Source organism: Eulemur rufifrons, chromosome 13 (assembly GCF_041146395.1).
Source record: "Eulemur rufifrons isolate Redbay chromosome 13, OSU_ERuf_1, whole genome shotgun sequence".
Lineage (NCBI taxonomy): Eukaryota > Metazoa > Chordata > Mammalia > Primates > Lemuridae > Eulemur > Eulemur rufifrons.
Genome location: NC_090995.1, coordinates 6372574 through 6382352, shown reverse-complemented (window position 1 = coordinate 6382352; position 9779 = coordinate 6372574). Strand labels below are relative to the sequence as shown.

General features: G+C 36.4%; 1 pseudogene; it reads right to left on the bottom strand.

Annotated features, from left to right (window-relative positions):
• Nucleotides 1-4050: 4050 nt before the first annotated feature.
• LOC138394015 (5S ribosomal RNA) lies at nt 4051-4157 on the bottom strand (annotated as a pseudogene).
• Between the last annotated feature and the right edge of the window lie 5622 nt (nt 4158-9779).

Genomic DNA, 9779 nt, shown 5'->3' with positions numbered 1-9779 from the left:
TAGAACACATTGTCATTCTTATGCATTCTATGTTTAAATTTACTGCTGCCATCAGCTCCCCTATTGCTATATTCTGTATTTGGATTGGACTCTTATTAAAGGCTGGATTTAAGTAATTTTTTTCCAGAAGGGCCCATAGGGCTACATTCCTACGTTCCCGTCTTTATCTTTGAGAATTCTACCTGTTGCATTTATATGTGACATCTAGGCTGGCTATGATAATCGTGGGTGATGCTTTTCTTTTTCTCAGAACTTGGTAAGCATTGACTTCTGGCTTTGAACTTTCCTGTAAATTAGATTAAGAGTCTAGATTGCTTTTCTCTCTGAGCAGATTATTATGATGATTATTATTATTAGGTCTGTAACCTGAAGCTCAATAACTTTACTGGGTTGAGTATTAGGCTTAAGATTTCTGTATTAAATTTTACTGAAATATAGTCTGTATCCTGCAATTGTAGTTTTTTCCTTCATTTTAGAGAAATTTTCTTGTGATGTACTATATTTGAATATATCTTCCATTCTCTTTGCGGGGTCTTTGCTTCAGAATCTCAATTATCCTTATTTTGGTATTGACTTCATTTGTTTTCTTGACCTATCAACTTTGTTTCATTTTAACTGTCATATTCCTTTTCCTCTTTGTTGTATAATCACATCTTTAAGCTCTTTTGATTATTAGTTTCAATGTTCTCATTAAGGTGAACAATGCAAAGCACTTAGGAGGAATCTTCTGTCTTTCGAATTTTTTTTTTTTTTTTTTCTGGCTTGAGTTTTCTTTTGTCCTTGGGATGGTTTGTTCCTATTCTTTTGCTTCATTTTGTTGGTAGGTTGTGATTGTTTCTTGGCATTTTATATTTGTACATTGCAGAGTTGCCGTGCTGTTTCTTCTTGTATTGTTCATGCCTGGGTGACTCTCCTCACTCTGTGTGTTTGGTCTGATCATGTGTGATTGATTTTGCAACTTTCTTTCCATAATATCTAACGTTTTGTTGTTTTCTTTTCCCTCCTGCTTTCAGCTCGAGATTCTACACGTTCTTATACTTTTTATCTGCGCCTTACGGTAATGGTAGGGAACGGGAGGAGTGTGCAGACAGACTGTGTTAGATGACCCAGGGTTCTGCACTTTTTTCCTGAGATTTTATTACATATCCTGTACAAGAGTTCACTGCAACTAATTAGGGCTCTATACCCTTCGCACTGGGGAGTGTTCTGGGGCTTTGGGCTATTTTCTGTTTCACCCATGTCTCCCCTTTAGTCCTTGCCACTACTCCTTAGTCAGAAGAGGAATAGGGTCATAAAACCAACTCAATTTCCTTTCCTCCATATTTGGAAGTTTTTTGTGGGAATGCTTAGATTTTTGTGAACCCACCATCATGGTTTCTGGAGACCTAAGGACTGGATTCGGAGCCAAGCTATGTCTCAGCCTTGCTTCATTCCAGCATCAGCTGTTTCTTATTGCAAGAGAGGATGCCTTTTTCCTTATTTGGTGGCTTGATGAGTTTTTCTTTTTGTCGGCTTTTACATTGTTTAAAACTATGATCGGCAGCTATGGTAGAGTGGATCAAGGCATGAACTCTGGAGCCATGCACGATGGCTTCAAGTCCCTGCCACCTTGTTGATGTGAGATGGGGGTCAGATATTTAAGCTTTTATGATGTGAGTGTCCCAGTCTTTGAGGTACCTTCCTCACAAGGTTGTCATTAAGATCCAATCAGTTAATGCAGGTGAAGCTTTTAGTCTCTGGCAAGATAGTAAGCACTTAATGAATGTCAGATAATCTTTTTATTTTTAATAAGGTTATCTTTGTTAAGTATTAAGCAGCAGAAAATTCTTTTCAAGCTTCCTCCTTAAACCAGAGGTCTCTGATTCTCTTCTTTAGGCCAGTGTTTCTAATCTTTGGGCATCTATGATACACATGGAACCTGACTAAATAGCACAATGAGGTTACTCAGAGATAATATCCATTAGTCCAGGCTTTCTATTTCCAAAATCCCCCAAATCATGTGAATATGCCCATTATGCACATTCTTTTTCATACTGTCCTTGTCTTTCAAAACTCTGTCAAATGTTAAGACTGAAGAAATCCATGATTTGGGGGAGTTTATTTGAGCACTTAACAATATCTGGTATATAGTAGGCACCAATGGATGTTTACTGAATAAAGATAATGAATTGAAAAAATGCTTCACATTTGTTGGGTTATTTAGGCCTCTCTAAGGATAATTTGAGGGTCCCATACTATTCCATTGTGCATTGTGCCTTCTGAAAAGAACCAATTTAACTAGTTATCTAGACATCATCTTTTATCATTGCATAAGTTTGCATGTCTTTTAAAATACATACTTTGGTTCTCTATTTCCAAATATCTCTCCTATGCCAATGATTCCTAAATAGGGGTCCTATAAGTGGGCCACAAATGGGTGCACATGGGCAGTAATATTGATTTGTCCCTGTGGCTGGGCTAAAGCTGGAATGCCCTGCCCTCTGTCTGGCCCTCTCAGCCCTACAACAATGATCATTTTCTATGGGTGACACGATGTGGAATAGGTTGGAAAGAATGAATTGGTCTATGCAGTCAATAGGTAAATTATTAGACAATCCCAAGTAGACCCATTAACCAGCAGCCTCAAGACAAATGATGGGTTTGAGAATGTCCACAAAACTCTTCAAATTGTGTGCGAAGTTTGTGCGTGTGAGTGTTTTTTCTGAGGCAAGGGTATGTAACTTTCACAACATCTTAAATAGTGTTTTTCAAAGTGCAATTCGAGGTTCAGAATGTTCTGAAAAGAATGTTGGAAAAAATACAGATTCTCAGGACTCATCTTACTGAATATTAAATCCTTTTAAATGACTAAAATCTTTTGCTTGTGTTCACATGTTTTTTTATTTAATTTTCTGCAAAAATATCAATCATTTTTATTATTAAGTTGAGGTTGGGGTAGTATTTGCATCAAAATCAGAAAGAATTGATGGTTTTTATTTGACAGTAAGTTCTGGATTTGTTGGTAATACAATGAAGCTACCAAAAGGTAACAGGACCTAGTATTTTACTAGTAAGAGTTTTATATGAAGAATGAGAGAGAGAAAATTTTCCTTTAATTCTTTATAAATTGTTTCAGAGTATGTTCCTTCTCAGAAACTTTGAATGGAAATCCTAGGAAGAATAATTTTAGCTCATATAAAGAATAACTTAGTCAAAGTTGCTTAAAGATAAAATGGGTCATTTGGGGGAACAGTAGATTTCCAACTCACTACAGGGGTGAAATAAGAGGGGCAAGTGTTCTTCTAAGAATACTATAGAAGGAACCCAAACATCAGGGCTATTGGCATTCCACTATTCTAATTATTTAACATGCTTTTTCATCCCAATTTTTTGACAAAAGTAAATACACACTTACTGTAGAAAATTTGGAAAATACAGACAAGTGGGGAAAAAACCCCTTTAACTCTATGTCACCTATAGAAAATTGCTGCTAACATTTTATTTTAGAGTCTTCTAGTCTTTTTTTATAGTCATACAAATTTTAGAAATATTTTTTACATGATAGAATTATATCTCAGCTAACATTCTACTGAATGGGCAAAAGTTGAAAGCGTTTCCTTTAAGAACTGGAACAAGACAAAAATCCCCACTTACACGACTTTTATTCAACATACTACAGAAGTTCTGGACAGAGCAATTTTGGCAAAAGCAAAAAATAAAAAGCATCCAAATTGGAAAAGAAGAAGTCAAATTAGTTTTGTTGACAGATGATATGATTTTATACTTAAAAAACCTAAAGACTCCACCAAAAAAACTGCTAGAACTGATAAATGAATTTAGCCAAAAAAGTTAAAGATCTATACAAAAGTTAAAGATCTATACAAGGATATCTATAAATACTGTTGAAAGAAATTGAAGAGGACACACACAAAAAAATGGAAAGATATTTCATGCTCATGGATTGCAAAATTGACACTATTAAAATGTTAATTCTACTCAAAGCAATTTACAGATTCAATGCAATCCCTATCAAAATACCCATGGCATTCTTCTTCTTCTTCCTTTTTTTAAAACCTACAGCACCTGGTACTCCCATCCAAGTACTAACCAGGCCCAACCCTGCTTAGCTTCTGAGATCAGATGAGATTGGGTGTGTTCAGGGTGGTATGGCCATAGACCCTATGGGATTCTTTACAGAATAGAGAAAACAACTGGGGAAAACATTGGGTAAACATTCCAGGATATTGGTCTGGGCAAAGGTTTTTTGCGTAAGATCTCAAAAACACAAGTAACCAAAACAAAAATAGACAAATGAAATTATATCAGGCTACAATGCTTCCACACAGCAAAGGAAACAATCAACAAACTGAATAGACAACCCACAGAATAAAGGAAAATATTTGCGAACTGTCCATCTGACCAGGGATTAATAACCAGAATATATAAGGAACTCAAACAACTCAACAGCAAAAAAAAAAAACAAATGATCTGGTTAAAAATTGACAAAAAATCTGAATAAACATTTCTCAAAGGAAAACCTACAAATAGCCAACAGATATATTAAAAAATTCTCAACACCACCAATCATCAGAAAAATGCAAATCAAAACCACAATTAGATAGCATCTCACCCTAGTTAAAATGGCTTTTATCAAAAAGAAAGAGAATAACAGTTGCTGGTAAGGATGTGGAGAAAGGAGAACTCTTGCATATTGTTGGTGGGAATGTAAGTTAGTGAATTATTGTAGCTGTGAGGGAAAACATATGGAGGTTCCTCAAAAAACTAAAAGCAGAACTACCATATAATCCAGTAATTCCACTACTGGGTATATAGCCAAAAAAAAAAAGGAAATCAATATATCAAAGAGATACCTGCAATCTCATGTTTATTATAGCACTAACAGCCAAAATATGAAATCAACCTAAGTATCCATCAATGGATGAATGGATAAAGAAAATATGGTATTTATACACAATGGAATATTATTTAGCCATAAAAAGGAAGTAAATCTTGTCATTTGCAACAACATGGATGGAACTGGTGGTCATTATGTTATGTGGGATAGGGCAGGCAATGAAAGACCAATATTGCATTTTCTCAGTCATATGTGGGAGCTAAAAAAGCGGGTCCCATGAAGACAGGAGATTGGTAGTTACCAGAAGTTGTGAAGGGGAGGGAGGAAGTGGAGATGAAGAGAGGTTGATCAATGGGTACAAATATACAGTTTGATAGAAGAAATAAGTCCAGGTGTTTGACAGATCAGTAGGGTAACTGCAGTTTACAGTAATCTATTATATATTTCAAAATAGCTAGAAGAGAGTAACTTGAATGTTTCTAGCATAAAGAAAAGGCAAAGATTTAATGTGATGGATATCACTGATTTGATTTTTTACAAATTATATGAATATATTAAATCATCACACATACCCCCCAAATATGACCATCTATTAGATATATATCAATAAAAAGACAAAAAAGGAAAAAAGCTAGAAAAAGACTTATATTGTACCTAACGGTTTAGAAATTATTTTTTCACTTAATAATCGTAATATATATTGTACCTAACGGTTTAGAAATTATTTTTTCACTTAATAATCGTAATAAATATTCTCTGTTAATAAATCTTACTTAGGATATCATTGTTAATGTCTACCTCTCATTTCATCTTGTGGATAGTCATGTGATAATGCTCTACTTCATCACTTTTTCATACTGAATGTTTAGATTTTTTTTTTTTACTCTTTGCTATTGTAGACAAAATTGCAGTAAGTATCTATGAAATCAAAGCTTTGTGTATATCTGCATTGTCTATTTCTGCATTAACAAATTGCCCTACACATAATGGCTCAACACAACAATAAACATTTATTATCCTCATATTTCTGCAGATCAGGAATTAGAGCCACACATAGCTGGCTAGTTCTGGCTCGAGGTCTGTTGTGAAGTTGTAGTCTAGATGTCGGCTGGGTCTGTCTTCATCTGAAGTCTTGTCAGAGGCTAAAGGCTTGACTCTCACAACTAGAAAGTTGGTTTGTTGGTTTTTGGCAGGAGCACTCCTCCCCACGTGACCCTCTCCACAGGCTGCTTGGTTTTCTTGCAACGTGACAGCTGACTTCTCCCCAGAGCCAGTGATCTGAGAGAGAGAGAGAGAGAGAGAGAGAGAGGAAGCCAGATAAAAGCGATTCTTTTTATGATTTGGTCTTAGAATTCACATAGCAGTGCTTCGCCCACATTGTATCCGTTAGAAGTTAGTCCTCAGTTCCGTCTACATTTAAAAGGAGGAGAATTGGGCTCCCTGTTTTGAAGAGAGAAGTGTTAGACATTTTGTGGGCACATTTGAAAAACCAACACAACAACTAAATTTAAATTCCTAAAGATGGGACTTGAAGTCTCAAAGGATGTAGAACATGTGAAGGCTTCCTATACAGGACTTATTTCTGAATTGCCCTTCTGACAATTTGTATTAATTTATAGTCCTATAGGGTAGATGCAAGTTTTGATTTCCCAGAGCCCTGGGGAACACTGAGCCTTCTCTCGAAAGTAGGGCCTTTGCTCGTCCAAAGGTGCCTTTGTGAGCATTAGGAAATAGTGCCCCTTCCTCTGGGCATACACAGTCCCCACCAGGGTACACAGCTTGGCAACAGGACTGCCAGCTGGATTCTAGCTCCCCCTGACCCCTAGTTTCTTGGGCTGGGCACCCTGGTGCAGGCCACCAACTGCATGACCAGACTCAGTGGCCCTGTTGCAAGTTTTGTGTTTTTTTTCCTGAACAATACAAAAGTACAAATTTGTCTTTTTCTACTCATTAAAGAAAATCTGATTTTTTTCTTCTCACTCTCATCATTATAGAATGGCCCAGACTGATATGTAGTTTAAACCTATTATGATAGACAATAAAAATAAATAATAAACAGGTACTCCCTTCCCAAAATGTTCTATACACATCTCATTAAATCGAGCTGGACTTCTCATCTCTTCTTGCCCTGTCTCGAGCCCCTTCCTGTATAACGACAGGGCTGTGTCACTGCGTTAGGACGAAACTGTCTGCAGGAGTGATTTTTCAGTGTGTTATGACACAGGCGAGATTGTAGAACGCCAGCCAGGAAACTTAAGTGTGTACTTATAAGTATCAGTCGCTCTTGAGCGTATTCACAGCTTCCGATTTTTTTTTTTCCCACTTTCATTTCCTGTAAGGGGAGATGTGATAAACCACAAAACTGGCAGTGAATCCTACACCTGCTAAAACTTGCCATTTGGATCCTGGCACTGAGGTTTCATAAAATATACAAGCATATTTATGCCAGTTTACGTAAGAACACAAGAGCCTATTCATATGTTTTCTATTAGGAAAATATTTAAATTATAATTTTTATGCTGCTTAAGCCAAGCTATAATTAACATCCATTGTAAAGTGATTCTCTCTGTTCTTTGTACAGCAGGCATCAATTTCGTGGTATTTCTTGATATTGTCAATGATTGCTCATTTTGTGTTCTTTCGAGATTGCAAAATGTTATAATTAACTGGTAAAGAAATTAAAAGTGTGGGAACCTTGACTACCATAAATGTTAATGATACTGTCAAAACATTTTGACTATCTTAACTTATCTGACCACAGTAGTTATTTTTTGTATTAAATGGACCATGCACTTTAATCATAAATAGCAAAACTGTTTATGTGATTAGCATAGTTGAAGCCAAAAACATAGTTGCAGTTTTCCATCTCCAATATTGGGTGGGATACTAACATATTCAGTTCTTCATTAAATCTATGCTTGGTGATAGGTGTGAAGAAACAACGAGAGCTCAGATTTACTTTCATGAAACTCATGGGAAGTATAATTGAAACATTATTTAAAATGTAACTGCTTTTCCATCATAAAATTGAAAACTGAGCGATCAACTTTTCCAGGTGTCAAATAAGCATTGAGTTAAAAAAAAAACGTGGCAGAGTCACTAACATTTATCAAAATATATTCTTTATATCAAATAATTAAAAATGGGTTCCACTATCCTGAAAGCATACAACCTCATTCATTAAAAAAAAATTAATGGTTACCTCTGAATCCATGAGTTAAGTAATTTTCTTTAGAACAAATTCTAATCTGTCTAAAACAGAAAGTTCACTAATGGCTTAAAATTCATTCTGAAATAGTCTCGTTTGATGATTAGATCAAAGCTATTTTAATTGTCATGAAAATCTCGATTCTCAATAGCATTCTTTTATTAGGGTGTAAGAAATATTTTTGTCTCTAAAATATCACTGTCATTTCTTAGTTGTCAACCTGGACCATATATCAGTCCAGAGAACAGTATGAAAAAGAGCTTTAAAGTGGGCCAAGAGTTGTGCTTAAATCAATTTCTGTTAAAGTGCTTTCTCATTTATCACCTCTGAAAAGACATTTAACAAAGGCCCTCTGACGTCACTTTTGTCAAAGGACCAGGTAAACTGCTGCTTAAACATTAGCTTAGTCTAGAGACTTCGTCTTGGGGAGGGAGGGGCAGTCTTCAAACCTTAATAGAATTGAGGAAATGAATTTATTTTGTTAAGTAGTGAGCTCCTTTTCCTAAAATAAAAATCTGTCTCTTGGAGCTTAACAGTTTCATGTCCAGGGTGAGAATTAGCGTGTGAAGCATGATCCAGGGTATTAAGATATTTAAAGGCTAAAAAAAAAAAAAAAAAAAATCGCATGGGTGGATCTCTGGAAATATCCTTTCCAGTGCAATGGTATAAAAGGTTTTATGTGTACTGTGAACCTGGAATCTTTGGATCTTGTGGGGAAAAGTTGACTTTGCTGGCGAAGTTTTCTGATTTTTTTTCCTCCTTGTTTTTGTGTTGTGTCGATTTGTGGGACTGAAACTAGACTTCAAAGGGAAGTCGATATCTTACGTATGCTGAGAGTGATTCATTTCTCCGAGGTATTTTCAGAGGTCTAGTTATATTCATGTAAGCGATCGAAGTCTGAGGGCAAAACAAAAAGATTTAAGAGGAGATGCTACCTGTATTAGACGATCTTAATACTTACTAAAGTTGTCTTGAGCGAAAAATATGTCTGAATAAGTCTCTCTGTTCTCAACATCACTTTTTGGCAGTGACATTGGACGAATAGACCAAATTAGAGGTAGGCAATGTATTGGAGCACAAAAGGGAAGATTATGCCTCCACCAAAACTGGCCACACCACCAACTTTATTGGAACTTTTTCTTTTTTAATACCACTTGGAATTTGGAAGGAAAGTCAGAAAATCTTTTCTGTTTTATCGCTTATGCTGGAGGTAGAGTCAGGAAAAAAGAGCACCCGTGGGGATTGTAGTATTTATTTCTGTTTAAACGAGACTATGAGTAGAGCAAGGAAACCCTTAGTGTGTGTGTGTGTGTGTGTGTGTGTGTGTGTGTCTAGACGTGGCTGTTCTTCATAACGAGGCAGCATGGGATGGATGCGCAGAGAGGCAAATCTATGCTGCAGACAACATTTCCAGGGTAAAATGCATTGACTTTGACTTTTTATTTATTTTTTAAAAATGCTTTTTAAAAAATATACAGCCCAGGCCAGGCGCGGTGGCTCACACCTGTAATCCTAGCACTCTGGGAGGCCGAGGCGGGTGGATCGCTCATGGTCGGGAGTTTGAGACCAGCCTGAGCAAGAGCAAGACCCTGTCTCTACTAAAAATAGAAAGAAATTATCTGGACAACTAAAAATATACAGCAAAAATTAGCCAATTAGCCGGGCATGGTGGTGCATGCCTGTAGTCCCAGCTACTCAGGAGGCTGAGGCAGGAGGATCGCTTGAGCCCAGGAGTTT